Genomic DNA, 21190 nt, shown 5'->3' on the forward strand with positions numbered 1-21190 from the left:
TCCTACCTAACTAGAGGGCTCTTGTTTCTGGTTTTGCTGCTCTTTTTAAAGTCAAGATTTGCTGAATATATTAAAACAACCCTTCAGCATTAAGCTTACTATGACTTTGGACTTGGAGTTATTTTTGGTAAACTACCTGCTCTTCCATGACAGGCTCTGTATATCAACCTCAACCTTCCTCTCTCCCTAGTCATGCCCTTTCAAACATATTTTTTGCATATATTTTTGGTCTATTTTCTTCCTATACTCCAGAATTACTTCACATTTGGGGCCCATTAAAATCTTCTCTCAGTCCTCAACTTAAATTTGATAGGTTACTGCTTCCACAAGTCCTGCACTGATCTTCACTAACTAGTACGTGGTAGGTCCTTGCCAAAGGTTTATTAGAATTAATGAATAAATAAGTGAATGAATTAGTACTTCGGAGAAGCTGCCAGAATTATATATATATATATATATATATATATATATATATATATATATATATATATATATACCTTCTAAGAACAGTATTTTCTTTGCACTTGACTAAATGCTTCCAGGTCTTTAATTCTTGCTTACTCAGACTGTGTGCTACTTGATGTGGCCCTCAGGACTGGGTTTTCAGGGAGAGCTTGAGCTCATCTCAGATTATGTCCTTAGTGTGACAGTTTACAATGCTCTGAATATTTGTGTCCCTCCCAAATTCATATGTTGAAATCCTGTCCTCTAATGTGATGATTTTAGGAGGTAGGATCTTTGAGAGGTGGTTAAGTCAAGATGGGAGAGCCCTCATGAATGGATTAGTATCCCTATACAAGAGGCCCCAGAGAGCTGTCTTGCCCTTTCTACCATGTGAGGTTAAAGCAAAAAGTCAGCTGTGTTGGAAGACTGGCCCTCAGTGGACACCAAAACTCTCAGCACCATGATCTTGGACTTTCCAGCCTCCAGAAACTTCAGAAATAAATGTTTGTTATTTATAAGCCACACAGTATATGGTATATTTGTTATACAAGCCCACACAGACTAAGACATAGCTGTTACCGCTGCTCAAGGAAAACAAAAATCAGGGAAGTTTATCCTAAAAATTCTGATTTCTACATTACCCTTTTCCAAAACTTCTCTTGAATTCCTCACTCCTATTATGTGAAAAACCATCAATAGCAGTGCAAATCTGAAAGTGGTTCAAGTTTTTAAGGATTATTAAATGTCATACTTATGATTTGAGAGTATAAGACCATGATACCTGATAAGCTATGGCAGATTCGATGGTGAAACATTATAAACATAAAAATAGGGTGACTATAAAAACTGGCATGCATAATTCATGGATGGTAAGGTATTATGCAAGTTCCATGCTCTAGAGAATGGTTACATAAAATTTTTTTTAAATTTAAAGTTTTCATTAAGCTTATGTTTAATAAACATTATCTTTCCAACAATCTAAAAATTGTATCATATTACATGGTTTCCTAGGGGGCCTAGAAATGCCATTTGAGGGTCAAAATATATATCAGCTCTCTAATAAACTGTTAATGTTAAATGAGTAGACACAAAAACCAAATCGCTCAAGTACTGTGTTTTATTAAGTATTCATTGAAGAATGCATTACATAGTTAATATGTGTGATTAAAAACCAAGAAGTTTCCTTTTAATTTTCCTGTAGAGAGCCATAAAGAAAAGTGATAATTGTTCTAAATAACAGAAACAGGCTACATTTAACTTTCTTTGCTTTACTCTTCCACTGAAATCAGGCCTTGCCTTTGCAACTTTGGCAATTTCCAGCAACAAAACTTGAAGCTATGTTGTTTAGCAAGTGTCTAAGAGGGATGGAAGTCAGAAAAGAGCAACTCTCTCCCCAAACTGTGGAAGTGAAGCCTTTCTTGTTACAAATTTCGGTTTAGTCTTTGTTGTTTACAGACTGATTGAACAAGCAACCGTACTGTTGCCTTTCTGCAAGAACCTGAGACTATTCTTGGTTAATCTGAGATAACATGAGCCACTTGTGCTCTGAAAAATTCCTGAAATCTTGGCTTGCCAATCTCAGTCATGGTCAAACAGAACCCAAAATTCATTTACAAAAAGAAGTTTCAAGGTTAATGTGCATTGGTGTGGAATATTTTTAACCATCCTATTTTTTTAAGGACACATCCCACAACGAAAGAAGCATAAATAATTCTTAGAATTGCATAAATGCATTATATTTCCATCCAGCTGTGAATATCTCTTGGTAGGATTCTGGAACAAATCAGGTCACAAAACATCAATACACTACACGTGGAAAAATTAAAATTTAAAATATTTATGCTTAACTAAGACAGCTGAAGCATAAGAAAGTCAGGCTAGAGATTTCTGGTAAGAGAGAACTGATATGTTGGATTTGGTGACAGATTACTTATCATTCCAATTACATATACATTATTTTGGCAGCTTATTCTCATGTGTAGCACAGAGCATTTTTTCTCCTTAATAGTAGTTTTGAGGCAATGCTATTTGCACTAACAAGGCATATTAAAATGAAAGCACTGACTACTACAAAGCAAACAAATGTTCTAATGGCCAGGGGATCCTGGCTGGGGCCAAGTTGACAGTTCAATTATCCAAACAGGTTACAAATGATTGCACTGAAGACAAATGCCTGTGGATTTCCTGCTGTGAATACTACTCAATAAGATTGAAAAATGTCAAAGAGAAGATACCTTCTCTCTAAATAACTATATATTTGTGAATTGTGATAAACATGTGTGTGTGTGTGTGTAAGTAATTAAAAGAACTAAGGCTTGGGGTATTTTTAAAAGGCAGGGTTAGTATAAGAGCTGTTCGCTGGAATGGAATTTCAACAACTAAAAATAATTCCTTTATCTCTTACCCCTATGACACAATGTAGAGTATTGTCATTGTGAATATCCTGAAGTATTACAAGGTTCTGAACAACCTTTGGAATCACCATGTAAAAACTGTCCTTTATCTAATGCTTAATGTGAGTTGTGAGTACAATGATTCCATTTTTTATTCTTTATTTGTAAAGTAGAAAATAGCAAGTGACAAGTAAGGCAATGACTACCCATAGTGTTAGATTAACAAAATACCTCATTTTACCAATTGGATTGTTAGTTCGCTAAAAGGAAAGGCACAGCCACAGATAAAATAAGTAATGGAAGGCTTCACATTCTTTTTTTTTCTTACAGTGGGATTCTACCTTTAAAAAATCATTATATGGATCAAAACAGAAGAGAACTGTTGTGCTTTTCATGTTTTATAAATATGCGGATGTCCAAATTATATCCATAGAGTTTGTGGAGTTTTAATAAAAGAAGGAAGGCATTGTGGTAGGGTAGAAGGAGCACACATTTCAGAGCCAAGTTAACTTGGGTTCCAAACAAGTAGTGCCATCTCAGACAACTTATTTAACATTGTTAAACTTAATTTTGTCTCTAAAATGGCACCGATATTATTAATATTATCCCATAGGAATAATAAAATGATGTTCATAAATTTCCAGGCACAATTTCAGACCATCGTAAGTCTTTTGTTGATGTTAGCCACTATCATTATATTGAACTGGGCAGAGACAGATGGTCCTGTGCTTGGGAATTGAGTGACATGAGCATCACATCTTCTTTCATTAAATCTTCCAGTCCATTCATCTAACAGCACTTGCTGAATACTGACTGTATCAGATACCAGTTGATATCTGGCTGTAAATAAGTAATAAAAGGTACAATCTGATGAGGGCAATATGCAAGCCAAGAAATAATTTCAGTAGGGGTAGAATTATGCACAAGATGCTAAGAAAGCAGTGAGGGCAGAGGCATAGTATCTAGATTGGCAAGTGAAGAATGAAGAATGGCCTTTTGGTGAAGGTAATGGTTGAATAGAGAGCCTTAAGAGTAAATAAGGACTATCCAGATGCAAGTGTAGGGCCAGTGACTGAGGGGATGTGTTGAAAACATTTGCTAACCTGTTTACATTTAGGGGGATATTCTAAAAATGTGTTTCCTAGGGATATACCTGTGGATATATATCTAGTCTAGGAAAGGAGCACGAGATTATTATAGACTTGTAAAATGCAGAACTGGAAAATATGAGTGATATATGGACAAAATTTTTAAAACTCTATGGATTTTTATGAGTCTAAATCTCTACATGGGATTCTTTATGCATCCTACTTGCCGAATCTAAGACATCCCCATTCAGAAAAGCAAAGTGATACAGCATTCTGTGATAAAACATCATGAGAATTAAAACAACAGATCAACATAATTTTTCTAAGTAGATGGAAGCCACTTAGAGCAATCTTGTATAGACAAAGAAGATTTTTCAACTAGCTAATTTCAATTTCTCTTGCTGTTCCCATCATGCAGTAATGTGGGGATTAGTATTAATGGGAATAATAAGCACTTGCAGACACATCTATTGTATTGCTGTGTTAAGCTCTATAAAAGGATATATATATATATATATATATATATATATATATATATATATATACAGTTCTTGCTATAAAACATGAAAGGAAATGCACCAATACTTAGGATGCACTATTTATAATATATCAGGCAAAGAACCAAGCACACTATATTTTAATTTTCAGTCTTATAAATAGGGCTTTTCATCCCTAATTTGAAGATCGAAAACATTAAAACCCAAAGAGGATGAGTTGCTTGTCCAAAGTCATACCATTTGTTAGAGACAAGCTCAGTTTCCAACTCAGCTTTGTAATTCCAAAGCTCATATCCTTTTCTACACTACTAAGACACTTCTAAGGACAACTTAATTAAAAACAAACTAAATAAACCAAAAACTAAAGATGAATTTTAGCTAACTTTAATATAAGATGACTTTCTTTTTTTTATTTGTTTATTTGAGAAAGAGAGGGTGTGCGAGCAGGGGAAGGGGTAGAGAGAGAAGGAGAGAATCCTCAAGCTGACTCCCTGCTGAGCAGGGAGCCCAATGCAGGGCTTTTGATCTCAGGACCCTAAGGTCATGACCTGAGCTGAAATCAAGAATGGGATGCTTAACTGACTGAGCCACCCAGGTGCCTCTATAAGATGACTTTCCAATAAAATAACAAATGACCCTAGCATGGTATTTAGAACTCAAGGACACATATGTCTCTTGGTTTAATACTACAGTGATTCAAAGGTGTATTTTAAAACTTTAGCTAGCTAGTTATATCCTTTCTACATACAAAATTTTTATTTCTGTCTGTCATTCTGTGAAATCTTTCATTATTCCCCTAGCCAAAATAGTATCATCATTAGTTCTATAGTAGTGTGATTAATAAATCTGCAGCCAAATGCAATGAAACAGCAAGAGCCATACCTGTTGCAGTGCTCTGTCACCCATGCATAAAAGCCATTGAGACATCTTTGGAGCTTGCTTATAGTATTTGCGTTTGGTTCACACATTTAAATAATAATTCCCATTAGCATTACTTCTAGTGATAATAAAGTGATGGTTAATTGGTAGTGAAATCATAAGAAAAACATTAAACTGATGACTCTCAGATATCATCTGGTGCTATCATTACATAGATGAGTTTTCTGTAGTATCTCCTCACCATTCGTTAGTCATTTATGGGCTTATGTTATTAACTTATATGCATATTTAAGACCTAGCTCATGATCATTTTAGTTATTTGAATGTAGTAGCATTTTATGAAAAAATTCAGTATCGTTTTGAAGAATGAATTCAAATAAAAGTTCATATTTAATGCATTAATATCACTCCTACTTCCATTCAAAATGCTTAAATAAGATCATTAAATAACTTTTTATAGCCATAAAAAGCCACATTAAAAGTGTAATTTAACTTGAATGCTGTGGAACTTAGTTTGTTTGCATTTCTAAATCACTGAATTTTAGTTCCTAAATTTTACTCCTGCCTTCCTTTCTCATGTCCAATATATCCCTTTGCTCACTATTATTCCATAAGGCTAGAAGAGCTCATAATTTTAAAAAGGCTCCCATTTTCAGTAAGAAAACTATGAATAGTAGTAGTGAAGTGCAAATAAAATAGAAAGTGAGCATAGAAGAAGCCCATAATATGGCTAGGTGGAGAAAGTGTTATTCAAATAGATCATCCTCTGTAACTTTGGAGGAGGAGGATTCCAGAAGGAATTCCCCCCATCAGATGTTGGGGAAAAAAAGAGGCTGGATCAGCTTTCTCTGACATTCTTCTAAATGTCACCCCCTTCATAATTCTCCACTACCTCTAACCCATAGCACCGTATATGCTTCTTAAAATGCTGGCTCTGTAGGCAAAAACTCTTCCCCTTGATTTATCTTATCATAGAGGCTGATGTTTACATGAGGAGTTTTTGTAAAAGTAAAGATTTTTAAAAATACAGCCAATAAAACATAATCCAATTATTTATAGTTCAGATGCTAAACACCCCAGTAAAAAATAAGATCTCATTACAGAATACATTCTCTAGACTTCCTAGGTGCTTTGGTAGCTTACAGTTACCAGGGATCATTGGTGTGAGACTCCTTTCTGTCTTTACTGCAGCATGATGTCATGGAAAGTGCATTGTATTTTCAGAATTCAGTTCTGATTCTGTTACGTGTTAGTAATGTAACTCTGGCAAAGCCACTTAACCTCCTGAATACAATTTTATCCTTGAAAATAACAAAAGAAAATATTTTCTCTATAGCATTATCATTACTTTCAAATGAGATACACTATAAAAATAAAGCTTAATAAATATTTGCTTAAAGAGCAACAAACAATGGCAAACACTGAAAAGACTTTCACTGAATTTCCTCTCTGTAGTTTTTTGTTTTGTTTTGTTTTGTTTTGCTTCCGTATGTTAAATACCATACTAGAAAAATTACCTTTCAGGATAAAAATTGGCTCCTCAGGACCCTCTAGAATTTTCCACTCAGCCTCTAATCTTTAGACCTCATGTACTGCATAGTTGAATTCCTTTTCCAGACCCATGCTGAATGACATTTTAAGCTATAATTAAAAGTAAACCACTTACTGCCTTAGAAATTACTTTAATTCTTCTCTGGAGCATTTTCTGATGGTACAGGTGAGGAATTTTCCTCTCAGTCATCTATCTATGTACAGGATACTATCCTCTAGAACCCAGAATATTATAAAAGTCTATTCGATTATTTGCTCATTACCCATAATTTAAACAATTTTACTGTATTGGGAGATATTTTCAATCCAGTGATGGTTTGAGTTGCAGAAGCTCAGTGCTTTCTTAACCTAAATAAATGTTTCCAGAATTCTCTTATAGCCTTGAAAAAAAAAACAGTATGAACTTTGATTAGTTACCTACAAAATACTGTCTTAATTTTCCTAGGCTTTGCCTAATCTTATGTACTTCATTGGTAGCCTACTTGTATTTATCCACCTATTATGCTGTTAAAACAGAACCTTCCTTCCCCTAGAAATCCTTTAGTTCCAACTGAACAAAGAGATACAAAATTTTAAAAACAAAATGTCTAACTGTACCATATCATTGATGCTAACTACTAGTGTTACAGAAGAACCTGAAACTCTCCACGTCTCACTTTGTCCCCAAATCTCTGTGCTTGTGCATATGCTTGTCAGCTTACAAACCCTACACTAATATGCCAAGACATAGGGTGAATTGATAATAATTTGATAACACTTGTGATTAAGGACACAGAAAAATTGGTATCCCTTCCTGCAGTGTATAGTGACTTTGTTTTTAATCCCTGGTGGGATTACTGCAAGAACCATATGAAAGGGAAGTCATATGAGAAACAAAGCGTAAGTGTTTCGGCAAACCTGAGCAGTCCTCAGGAACACCTTATGCAGAGCTTTAGTAAAAATCGGTTTACAACATTAATCTTGGAGGGACACCTGGGTGGCTCAGTTAGTTAAGTCTCTGACTTCAGCTCAGGTCATGTTCTCAGGATCCTGGGATCGAGCCCCACATCCTGATCCCTGATCAGCAGGGAGTCCACTTCTCCCTCACCCTCTGCTTACCCCCACTCAAATAAATAAATAAATAAATAAATAAATAAATAAATAAATAAATACATACATACAATATTTAAGAAAAAAGAACATTAATCTTCTAATTAAGAAAAGCATACTTTCCTATTATCATATGTTTCATAAGATTTATTTATTTATTTGTTGATGGCACAATGATAGTCCAATAGATGAAAGTCAGAACTCTTTGCTACTTACGGTTCTGAACAGGGAAAGGCTTCTAGGACAACCATACAGGGGGATGCAGTGGGAAACAAGCAAACAGCAAGCTGGAGCTATAGGAGGCAGTTTCTGTATGGCAACCCAGGTGGGGTTGGCTAGGTTTCATGAACTCCTCATGGATTATCTAATTTGAATAATTTTACAGGCTCCAGGCCATAGAAGGTGGTTCCTAGTTGTCTTGTACCTGGCCCTACAGTGATTAGGGTGGATTCCCATGCAGCCTTGGAACACAAGAACCCCCATAAGGGACATAGTTGAAGAATGGACATAATCAGATGTCCAAGAAGGGGAACTAACCAGGCTTTGGACTTACCTTAAAACTAGGTCAAGACCAGCATTCCCCCAAAAAATAACCTCAAAACCACAAAATACTTGTATTATCCTCCAACACCTCATCCCACATGAAATCTTAGTCCTCTGACTAGCAACATGGAGAAAATAAACCAAGGTAGGAAAGGGCTAAGTCAACAAGGTTTTTGGAGTAGACTCTGGTCAACTCAGTACATCCAAAGATGAGATGAGAAACCAAGAAATGATTGCTTCTCGGCCTTTTGGCTAAGATCAAGTGTAGAAACCAAGAGATGGGCTAGGAGAGCAGAGTACTTTTAAACCCAAAGCAATGTTGCCTTCTTGCCAAGAAAGTCCAGTCGATATCTTAGACCTCAACTAATTTGTTGGCAGCTGGAACTATTTTCTTAGAGAGAGAACTATTTCTCTTAGAGAGAGAAGAAAATAAGAGGGAGCTGGGGAAAAGTAAGCACAAACTTCTTTCAGGATCTGAAAGTAACAACAAAAACCCAGACTCCAAAGACATGGCATGAAGATACCTGAACCAAGAGCTCCAAGAAGAATGCTTTGTGACAAGGTTGTCTCCTAACAATCAGCAACTTATATGGGATTAGCGCTGACATGGATACAAGTCCCAGGGATTGTTTGAAGTCTGTGGATGTCTGGATTCTTTAATTTAGCTTAAGAGGCTTTTCATAGCATAGCTCTCAATAGAATGCATTTTCCTTTGTCCAGGCACCTCTTGTACATCATCCACTTTAAAGCTGTATAGCTTGCATTTTGTTTGTCATCAGTTACATACAGAAGTTATAGAATACTTTGGTGTAGAGATGCCATTTTAGGCTTAAGCACAGAGAATGGGTTTAACAAGAGAGCACATCGTGTGATGGCATGTGGTAAGATGATGTCAGCAAATTGAGCTGAGATCACAGCATAAGCATACTTACATACCTGAAGAGTTTGGATTTTCTCCCCTAAGGCAATGGGAAGTCATTTAAAAGTTGTAACTATGGAAGAGATATGGGCATCTTTGAATTTTAGTAAGACAGCTTTGACTATTGTATGGAACACTGTTGGAAAGTGATAAAGTGGAATTTTATTTTATTTTTTTTTAAGATTTTATTTATTCATGAGACGCACAGAGAAAGAGAGAGAGAGAGAGAGAGAGGCAAAGACACAGGCAGAGGGAGAAGTAGGTTCTATGCAGGGAGCCCAATGCGGGACTCGATCCTGGGTCTCCAGGATCAGGCCCAGGTTGAAGGTGGCACTAAACCACTGGGCCACCGGGGCTGCCCAAAGTGGAATTTTAAAGAACAATTACAAAACCTTTAAGATGAGAGATGTACATCATCCATACTAAGTTCTCAGAAGATTGAATGGGAAGAAATGGGTCCAATAGGCATTAAGAAGATGGAACAGCAGGACTGGGTGATCCATTGGCTATGGGGGATAGAAGGTAATAGTGATCTGGAATGACTACTAGGTTGTAGTCTTGAGCAAATATCCAGAAGAAAAGAAAATCCCAAGATATACTGGTGGGAACTCTGAGGAATACTTGCTCTTTTTGGGCTTGGGATGCCTTTCTTCTCCTTTCTTCTGGATAAATCATCCCTGCCTTTTAACATTCTAATTAAGCATCACTTTTGTGAGGCAGCATCCCCTCAAGTGTGCCAACATCCTTAGGGATAACTCTGTAACAGCATTCATCAAAATGAAGTGTAATTTTTGGTTTCTTCACCATTATTTAATGCTACTTGGAGCTGCCTGAAGACAGAACCTGAGACTCTCATCTCTGTCTCTGATTATAATGCATATCTCTGTTTATAATGTGTACTAGTGGGTGTTCAATAAACATGAGTTGAAAGTGAGAGGAAGGAAGAGAGGAAGGGAGATTAGTAAATGGGTAATTTTCTGTACTAAGTAACAAAAAAATATCATAGTCTTAGCACAAAAAAATATTTATTTATTGCTCACTTTGTAGTCATAGGTAGATTGTTGAGCTCTACTGGGTAAATGTCCTATAAGTATCTCACCTCCAAATAATGAATCAAGGATAAGACTGCTTTCATCCTATGGTTCCATCATCTTCTGACTCTAAAGAAATTTAGTTAGCAGATGGGGATGAAAGCATGGGAAAAGTCTACCAGATACGTCTGATCTGAGGGTGAGATCTAGCACTTATACTCACAATTCACTGCAAGAACTAGACATATATCCAATCATAGAATAAAGCCCTTTGAGGAATGTAATATGTACATATATATAAGAAAAAAGGTAGAGAGGGAAACTAAGTAATTGCTTATGACCAGAATGCAGAAAACAAGAGTCATAATAAGTCCTCATATGCCTTAACATTCAGAGAAAAAAATTAGCTACATACTATGTGATTGATGACTTAATAAACACTATGACTGACCAGTGTGCCAAGAACATCCCTATTACATGGATCCAGAGTCAGGAGCATGAATTGTAACATGAGTATATGTAGTCACAAAATAACTTTTATATCATTTTACCTCTAGCATGCCACAATGTGAGTGTATCCATGACTTCATATATTACTTCAAATATGTCATCACTTAAACAGACTATTTCATGTATAATAACTGAGTTACTACACTGCCCGAGTTTCTCTTCATTCAGAGAAAGGTTAAAGAGCAGAAACAAAACATGAGGAATTTTTTTTGGTGACACAATATCAGGTGATATTCACAATGTAACAGTGAAGTAAGCAGAGCAGGGATTAATGTACATTGCCCTAAAACTCATAACCTGACCTTCTTCTTGAAGTCCCTTAATGCAGTGTGGTACCTGGAATTTATAGTATGAATTTTATAATACGAACCTCAGTCTCAGGAGGTATCCTTACTATGCAAAATATTCTCCTAGTTATCCAGTTGTATTTATGTGTTTCAACAGATTTGTTTTGCACATTTATTTTTAAACATAAAATTAGGTTTCCTTGCTTGATTTTTTATAGCAGAATTAGCATATTCATAACATTGAAGGTATAATGTCCTTATTATTGAAGCTCTGCCTCTAGAACTGTACTTTAGTAAATATGTCTTAATGTGTATTCATGAAACTGTAACACACATTGACATTGCATTATCTGAAACCACCCAAGATGTGAATGGGTGGGGATGTTAAAGGGAAAAATGTAAATCTGAAATCTGAGTCAAGCACTTCAAGGTCATTCTGCTGGATAATTGACATGAAGCAATCCATTAAAACTATTCTCCTCATTTTCAGTGAATTTTCCAAATCCTCAATTTCTTTGTTTCACTACAGATTGGTTTGAGGATAAATTTTATATACATATATATCTATATGTATGTATACATATATACGTGTGTGTGTATATACATATTCCCAAAAGCTATAGAATAGTAAGTTGTAATCATTAAAACCGATCCCTACTGACAAACTCTTCCAAATTATTACACAAGAAGCAGTTGATAGGATCATATAAAGAATAAGGTCTAATACTACCATGTCTGTTTACAATATCTCCTTCATGTTGGTAGTTTGGGGTCATGATCCTAGGAATTGTAGTAAAAATAACATTCTTGTGATCTTAGAATAACCTTTATGTCATTGTGATTTAGTTAGATAAAATTTTACATAGGATATTTGCATTTTGTTTGCAAGTAAAATTGGTCTACAATATTACTTGCTTTTAGTCTTCATGTCCACTTTTTATATTAAGTTATACTAGTTATGTGAGTCTTGGTATATAAAAAAGTATATAGAGTATCTCACATAAAGTGTATAGTTTGTATAGAATTATTTCTTCTGCTTCTAGCCTTTAGAACAATTGTGTAGGATGAAGGTTATCAGATTCTTGAGGTTTTGGTAAATATTTCCTGTAAAACAATTTGTGGCTGATGCTTACATGTGTGAAGAGGGAAGTGGTAGTAAATATTAATGCATCTCAATTCTTTAATGCTTAGAGGTCTACTGATTTTCCTTTTCCTCTTGAGTCAGTTTTTATCAGCTAATTATCTTTCTAAGGCATCATCCATTTTATTTAAGTGAGTTAATTCTGATAAAACTTCTATGTGTACTTGAATGGAATAGGATCTCTCAGATTGATCAATCAATAGAGATGTATCATCTAATTGTCAAGCATCAGATTATATATGTCTTCAAAATCAAACTACTACTTATTATTAAAATTGAGTTCAGTTTCTGAGAGAGGGATGCTAAAAATCTCTCTGAATCCAGATTCATTAAAATTTACTTGTAATTTTGGGTTTTGTTTTTAATTTTTAATTTCAGCTGTTAAAGACTCTGTCAAAGATTTATGCCCTTATTGTGAGTTATCCTACCATTTTGTCCTTAGTAGGACTATTTCTTCTTTCATAATGTCTTTAAGACTTTGTATTAGTATTGCAAACCAGCTGTCCCTTAGTTAGTGCTTTTCCAGTGTATTATTTAATCTCAAACTTTTTGAGTCATTATATATTCTGCCTCTAATTCATAAATATCTTGGAGTTGATTGTTTTATATCTTATTTGACACTCTTTCAATGAGTACCTTTGATGCATGTATATTTAGGGTGACTATTAATATACTTAGATTTCGCTATTATCTAGTATTTTTAATTATCATACTTCTCCTTGGTTTCTCTGTTTTCCTTTTCTGAACCATCTCCCTTTGCCCTTCATATTCAATGATCAAACATATCTTAGCTTTAATTATAATCTCTGTGTTCTACTTGCTACATTATTTTTTATCTGATATTTCATAGCTGCTCTATCTTAATATCACCATGTTGGTTATGTATTGTATCATTCATATCCAGTGCTTATTTTGAATTACAAAATTATTTGCCAATTTATTTGCACAAGACAAATAATTATATATGAAAAATTAAAAAAAATAATTATTTGGGCATTTCCTTCCAATCTTCTGTATTTAGAATATTTCTTACTTAAAAAAAATCATTTAGAAGTTCTTTCAGAGATAGTCTCTATTAAGCTCTGTCATGCTCTGTATGAAAATACGTCCATCTAACTTTTAGACCTTATGTAATAATTAAACCACATTTAGAATTCTAGCCTGATAATTTGTAAAACACACTGAAAACATGTTATTGGTCTAGCTGATGAGAAGTGTGTTGTCTAGCTGTTTGAGTGTATATAACATGTATTGTTTCAGTGGAAGCTTAAAAAAAGCAACTAGGATACGTGCTACATTTAATAATTACTTATTAGAGCATTCCAAAGATACAGCATTAGCTTGCTTATAGAAAGAACATGTGAAGGGCCATCTTTCCATCCTGATGCCTAAATCTGGGCAGTCTCTCTGCTCTGCTAGTGTGGCTGGTTATGATCTTAGTAGTCATTTCTTTTCTATAGAAAATAAGCAAGATGAGGGGTTAAGTTTTCTGAGCTTTCAGGAGTTCATTATATGCTATGAACCTTAGGATTTCTTCCCCATTTATGCCTCATTACAGCCATCATTTCTTCCGTCCTTCCTGAATATTCTCCCTTTCTTACTCTATACATTAGCTATTATCACAGAAATACTGGGTAGCAAACTACCAAGAAATGTAGTTGCTGGGAGAAATCGTTGTTTCATATTGATTACGTGGGTTAGCGGGTGGTCTCCCTACTTTTGGCTGAGAACGCTCATAGTCTGCAGTCACCTGAGAGTCTTTAAGGTGGCCCTGCTGGTATTGGCTATGCTTCCTTGTTTGTTTAAGGTTGGCTGCCTGTGGGATGGATAAGGACTGCCTTGATGTTTCTCCATGTGTCTTTCTCACACCCCTCCTTTGAGCTGGTTTGCGCACATTCCCATCGTGGTGGCAAGAGTAGAAGAATGGAAACAACAATATGCAAGTTATTTTTCCAGCTTCTGCTTATGTCAGATTTGCTGAAAACCTATACCAGCTAAAGAAAATCATAGAGAACAAGCCCTGAGTCAGTGTAGGAGGTTACTATCAATAGGCATGGATCCAGGCAGATACGAAAAATTGGGGGAATAATTAGAATTTATCACCACACTCGTTTGGGTCTTTATCCTTTACAGCCTACCTTTGTGAACTCAGTAGTGTAGTGGCAAATCTCTAGCTTACCTTCCACCTGTGACAAAGCTCAGTGATAGAAGTTTCCCCAAATCGCACAGCTGGTCACTGATAAAAGTAGGTTTTGCATTCAGGTCTTCTGACTCAAACTTCAAGTTCTTTTCTATTTACTATTCTTCATTCTTTCTCACATGGTATATGTTTTTGTTTGTTTATATTTTGTTTATGCTTTTGCTTTAAGCTTGTGAAGTTATTTCAGTTACAATGAAATTTCAGTATCAGGGACAAGTATGATAATACAATAATATTTTTAAACATAAATCCCACAAAGTATTTGTTGGTTTTGCTTTAGTTTCTGTTTTTCTTTCTCAGGGAAATATGTTAATAGTACTTCTTTTGAAGCATTCTGGTACATTAATTTTTTTTTCCCGTTATAAATATCACATTAGAGGAGTAAGTGACATGGGTCAAGTCTCCCTTATTTTGCATTCTACTCTTCATCATTTAAGGAATTTTAGACAGTTATTTTATCTTTATGTGTATCAATACTTTTTTTTAGAATTCATACTTTTTTGCATTAGAAGGAAATATGAAAGCTAATTCTTCTTAGCATTTTGATATTTATTTACATAATAAACATTCTTCAGAAACATAAATAAAATGTATTGCTTAGAAGGTCATGGCCAGGTGAGCTCTACTATAAAACAGTCTCTTTTCTATACTGCTTTCAGCATACTTTCTATTTCAGACAAAAAGAACACTTCCTATTTCCTTGCAAGGAGTCATTATTGCTTCTTCTTAGTTATTGGGAGCTCATGACCTCATACCTGAACCACTTCAAGGGTATCAGAATTAATCCTCCCCCTTGTCCCTGCGTTCATTCCCTCCTCCATACAACTTTAATCTCTACCCTCTGCTTTTGATCCTTCATATCACACAAAGAATATTATTCATACAATTTTAATTTTCTCATGTTTTTGTCTAGTTCAAAACTCACCAAAGAATGCCCACAAGCCCGCAACTTTCCCATATGTGTTTTGACCTCAACATTGACTAAAATTGATTTCTTTCTCCTACCTGCAGACCATGGCTATTCCCTTTCCATGGATGTGGTACCCCATCCTCCCAGTCCCCACAAGAGATGCCTCCCTTGCCTTCCCTTTCATATCTAATCAATATTTATATCTTATAGATTTTATCCCCTTAATCTCTTTACACATTCTGATTCTAACTACTGCTCCCTATTTTAGTCCCTCATTGGCTCTTACCTATATAATTTCAACAACCTCTTTCTTAGACACAATCCAGCCCATAACACCTTCTATGTTTTTCCTCTAATGTGATGGATTACTTCTTCTGAGAATGTGTCATGCACTCGCACACCTTAATTTATTTTCACATGCTATTCTTTCTACATACATTTTCTGTTTTCCACTTAAGGTGTTATTTTAGCCTTTAATAGCCAGTTCAGTTGTGACCCCTCATTATAAAGCACCCTCCCCAAACAACACAAAAATGCTCACTGTTCTTCTGTACATTCATCGAAGTTCTATTTGATTCTCTACTCACAGAAATTCTTTTTTATACACCTGTGAGCTCACAAGTGAATGTGAGCCCCCTCAATGTAGATAGAGTCTATGTAATAGTCATTTTTGTATCTACAATGTCTAAAATGGTATTAAATAATATATCAGGTCCTCAGAATATATTTTACTTGAATTAATGAGTAGATGGATAGACAGGTGGATGAAGTGCCACTGGTGGCTGTGATTCTATCACATGAATACACCCCTCAAAACAGTTAATTCTCAATTTTTTGCAGGATAATGTTTAGGTCACTTAATGTCACTCTGAAGACATTCCATTATATGGCAGTTCAAACTCCTATATTCTCATTGATAAGTTTTCTAGTTGCGCCATGACCATATTATTACTGTTTGGCCCAGTTACATACTTTTTCAATCGACACTGCCTGTTCTATATTCAACAGACACATGTAGTCCTTGTGCAAAAGCAAAGCTACATAGTATTTTCTCTTTTGGTTGGTTTACAGTGGGCCTTCTGTGCATCTGCTGTTCCACATGCATATGCATTTTCAAATATCATAATTTTCTTCATTCCAAGCATGTTTTCATGTACTCCTTATTTTGCACTTTCATTCTGAACTAGAGTCCCATTTAATTCTAAGCAAAACCATACCTTGATCATAGTCATGACCATTCTCGGTTCCAGTACCCATGTTTTTAATTAGTTCTTGGTTATATGTCTTCTGTTCCACTCACTCCATTTTGGAGCTCATTTTTTTGTATGGTTACTAAGTGGTTATTTTTACCTCCTGAAGCTAATTGAAAGGCTACTATAGGCCAGACACAATTCTATATATTGGGGATATATTAGTGAATAAAATAGACAAAGATCCCTGCCCTGTCTAGTTTATATTCTTTCTTTCTTTCTTTTTTTTGGTCTAGCTTATATTCTTATGGGAATAAGGGGATAAGAAAGATAAACAGTAAACACAATAAATAAGTAAATTAGATGGGATTTTAGAAAGTGATAAGTCATATAAAAATAAGAAAACATAGCCAGAGTAAGGAGGTTGGAGTAACTCGGTGGTCAGAATTATCTCACTGAGAAGCTGACATTTGAGCACAGATGGAGAGGAGATGAGGAAGTCTCAAGTCCAGAGATAGAGAATGTGAGTTCAAGGGGAGCTAGTGGAAGATTCCAATTTGGGAGAGAGCCTGATGAGTTTGAAGAATAGCAAGGAGCCCTGTCATTGGAGATGAGTAAAGAGGTGGTGGATGTGGAGAGGGTGGGGAATCAGGGGGAAAGGAGAAGTAGAAGAGCAACTTAACTTGTAAGTTACAGATCATGTAAGATGTTGGAAATATCCATAATGCTATAACTAGCTACATAATTATCATTTCTATTTCTTCCCTCACCCTGTTCTTTTGTCTATAGAGCATGTATTACCATCTGTGATTATCCCATTTATTTATTCGTGAAAGGTATGCTATTCTTCTTTCCTACTAGAATGTAGGGTCTTTGGGATTAGGGACTTTACTGGGACCTAGAATAGTGCCTGGGACAAGTAGTGGCTCAATTATATTTGCTGAAAACACTAATGTTGCATGGCATCTTCTTACATTTTCTAGCTGCTACTTAATCTACGTTCTTTCTTCAGATCTGCTTTTCTACTCCCTGATAATGATGCTCAAAATATATTTGCTGATTTGAACTACAATGATGGGAAATGGAAGCAGCATAGTATCCTATTGCAGGCATGCTTCCAGTCTGTCAGCACTGGAACCTTCCCATATTTATTTATTTGTTTTCCTACCATCTGTATGCATAGAGACACTGCAGCTACTAATTGGTAAGGAGAAACCTCCAGCTGTGCTTATAAAACACACACAAATAATAAACGAGCTTTCCTTATTTTTTTGTAACAATGTAAAATTGAAACTAGTGCTCTGTTCTCCATATCTCCAGAAGTTAGAACTCTGTTCACTTAGAAAGATGTCCTTAATGTAAAAAACAACATAAGAAAGAAAAATGGGGAAAAAAACCTCCCGGGATGCCTGGGTGGCTCAGAGGTTTAGCACCTGCCTTCGGCCCAGGGCATGATCCAGGAGTCCTAGGATCGAGTCCCACATCAGGGTCCCTGCAGGGAGCCTGCTTCTCACTCTGCCTATGTCTCTGCCTCTCTCTGTGTTTCTCATAAATAAATAAAATCTTTTAAAAAAAAAAAAACCTCCCAAAACCAGTCCTCTTCAAATTAGTATTTTTAAGTTTGTAAATTGTTTTTTCACATATGAATGAACAGTAAAATAGGTCTTAAACTTTTTTTTTTTTTGAGGTCATAAACATTTTTAAATGCGCTGAATCATGGCACCTGGATGACTCAGTGGCTGAGTGTCTGCCTTTGGCTCAGGGTGTGATCCCGGGGTTCTGGAATCGAGTGCCACATTAGGCTTCCCAGAGGGAGCCTGCTTCTCCCTCTGCCTATGTCTCTGCCTCCCTGTGTGTCTCTCATGAATGAATAAATAAAATCTTAAAAAAAAATAAATATGCTGAGTCATTCACATAGTTTACTCATTTACTAGTTATAGTTCTAAGTCTAGTGCTATAAAGTTAAGCTCACAGGTGCCTCTTGACCAATAAGTGGGGTAGAAATAGTGCTAGTCAGGAATTACATGTTCATCCCACAGCCTGATAGAAAGAACACTGTAAAACTGATATTGATTCAGGATTTCTGGGAAAACTAACTTTATTAGACACATTTCAATAATATTTACTGTGAATACTCAGAGGGAGCACTATGGAAAAAATTTAAAGTAGATATAGTAAGATTTTAAACTGAAGATACAGAATTAATTAGAGACCATTAAATTATTTCTGTCAACAAATTATTTTTTTATCCTTTATTTAAATTCAATTTAGCTAACATATACTGTATTATTAGTTACAGGGGTAGAATTTAATGATTCATCATTTGCATATAACACCCAGTGCTCACTACATCAAGTGCCCTCCTTAATGCCCATTACTCAATTACCCCATCCCCCCAACTCCCCTCCCCTCCAGCAACCCTGTTTGTTTCTTAGAATTCAGTGTCTCTTATGGTTTGCTTCCCTCTCTATTTTCATCTTATTTTATTTTTCCTTCCCTTTCCCTATGTTCACCTGTTTTGTTTCTTAAATTCCACATATAAGTAAAATCACATGCTGTTTGTCTTTCTCTGAGTTATTTTGCTTAGCATAATACCCTCTAGTGCCATCCATGTCATTGCAAAAGGCAAGATTTCATTCTCTTTGTTTGTTAAGTAATATTCCATTGTATATATTTATACCACATCTTCTTTATTCATTAATCTGTCGGTGGACATCTGGACTCTTTCCACATTTTGGCTAATTGTGGACATTGCTGCTGTAAACACTGGGGTGCATGTGCCCCTTTGAATCACTATCTTTGTATCCTTTGGATAACCCAGTAGTGCAACTGCTGGATTTTGGGTTAGCTCTATTGTTAACTTTTTGAGGAACCTTTATACTGTTTTCCAGAATGGCTGCACCAGCTCGTAGTCCTACCAATGGTGTAAGAGGGTTTCTCTTTCTGTGCATCCTTGCCATCATCTGTTGTTTCCTAAGTTGTTAATTTTAACCATTCTGACTAGTGTGAGGTGGTACCTCATTGTGGTTTTGATTTGTATTTCCCTAATGCCAAGTAAAGTTGAGCATATTTTCATTTGTCTTTTGGCTATCTGTATGTCTTCTTTGGTGAAACTTTTTAAGGGGAAATAGGTGGGAGTCAATGTAACTTGAGAAGCAGTATAGCCCAAGGTTAGCAGCACAAACAGGAGAGCCACACCTGCTTACCTGAATGCTGGCAAAAGTGTTTATAAGATCTGTGATATTGGGTTAGTCTCTGTGACTCAGTTTCCTCACCTGTAAAATGTTATTAATAGTTTCTCTCTCATGGGATTGGTATTAAATATGCATGAAATACTCACAATAGAGTCTAGTGGGTAATAAATACCTTTTTCTTCCTTTTAAAGTTTTTATTTAAATTCTAGTTAGTTAACATGCAGAGTAATATTAGTTTCAGGTGTAGAATTTAGTGATTCATTACTTACATACAACACCCAGTGCTCATCATGAAAGTGCCCTCCTTAATACCCACCACCTATTTAACCCATAAATACCATTTTAAAAAGGGTAACTATTTTGCATAGATATAATGAATATGTGCCAAAAATATACATTGTCTTGTTTAATTCTCATACAAACAGTGCAAGATAGTATCACCGTTGTTATTTTTTTTTAAAGATTTATTTATTTATTTGAGAGAGAAAGGGAGAGATAGGGAACAGGGGGAGGGGAGGAAGAGCAGGAAAGAAAATCCCAAACAGACTCCATATTGAGCACAGAGCCTGAATGTGGAGCTTGATCCTAGCACCCTGAAGATCATGACCTGAGCCAAAATCAAGAGTTGGGCACTTAGCTGACTGAGCCAGCCAGCTACCACTCACCATTCTAATTTGTAAAGCTAAGAGAACTATAGCTCAAACTTACTAGCTCAGCTTTAGCCAAAATTTCCACTAGTCTGATCAGGTTTGAAAGCCCTTACTGTTAAAACTCTTTCTCATCACTTCCAAGATGTCTAACATACCAATATGTAAAGTTGTTGCTGTTTGCAGGCTCTTCCCACAACCGCAGAAACTTTTATCTGTTGATCTGTTGATCCTTCCCTTAAACTTTGAGATTGATCTCATTTTCTGTATATTGCTTCTTTGGATTTCTGTTTGTTTTTCAGTAAATTTAGAGTCCTCCTCACCGTTCCCTCACATTTATTCTTATTTATATCATCTTTACTAAATACATTTCTATTCTTTAAAAGGAACTAATTACCTCTTGGGGACCCATTTTGCAAACATGAGAACATATTTGGGGGCAATTTATGCAAGAAGATTTTACTCAGTAGATAAATAATGTGGCCCTTTTTTCTTCTCATTTAACTATAGCTACTGTTTAAAGCAAAGCATATTTATTTTTATTTTTATTTTTTTACATATTTTTTAATTGGAGTTCAATTTGCCAACATATAGCATAACACCCAGGGCTCATCCCATCAAGTTCCCCCCTCAGTGCCCATCACCCAGTCACTCCTACCCCCCCGCCACCTCCCTTT

At 35.6% G+C, this 21190-nt stretch overlaps 1 long non-coding RNA gene across 6 annotated transcripts in view; it reads right to left on the bottom strand.

Moving 5' to 3' along the window:
- Positions 1-21190, bottom strand: part of LOC140606500 (uncharacterized) — a 236734-nt gene that overhangs the window by 186738 nt on the left and 28806 nt on the right. Inside the window, exon 1 of one of the 6 annotated variants that reach the window (XR_012008851.1) lies at positions 6968-7066. The exons of the other annotated variants lie outside the window; for them this stretch is intronic. This is a non-coding gene — a long non-coding RNA (uncharacterized lncRNA). Of the gene's footprint in view, positions 1-6967; positions 7067-21190 lie in introns of those variants that run through there. 6 annotated transcript variants of the gene reach the window in all.

Source organism: Canis lupus, chromosome 16 (genome assembly GCF_048164855.1).
Source record: "Canis lupus baileyi chromosome 16, mCanLup2.hap1, whole genome shotgun sequence".
Taxonomy (NCBI): Eukaryota; Metazoa; Chordata; class Mammalia; order Carnivora; family Canidae; genus Canis; species Canis lupus.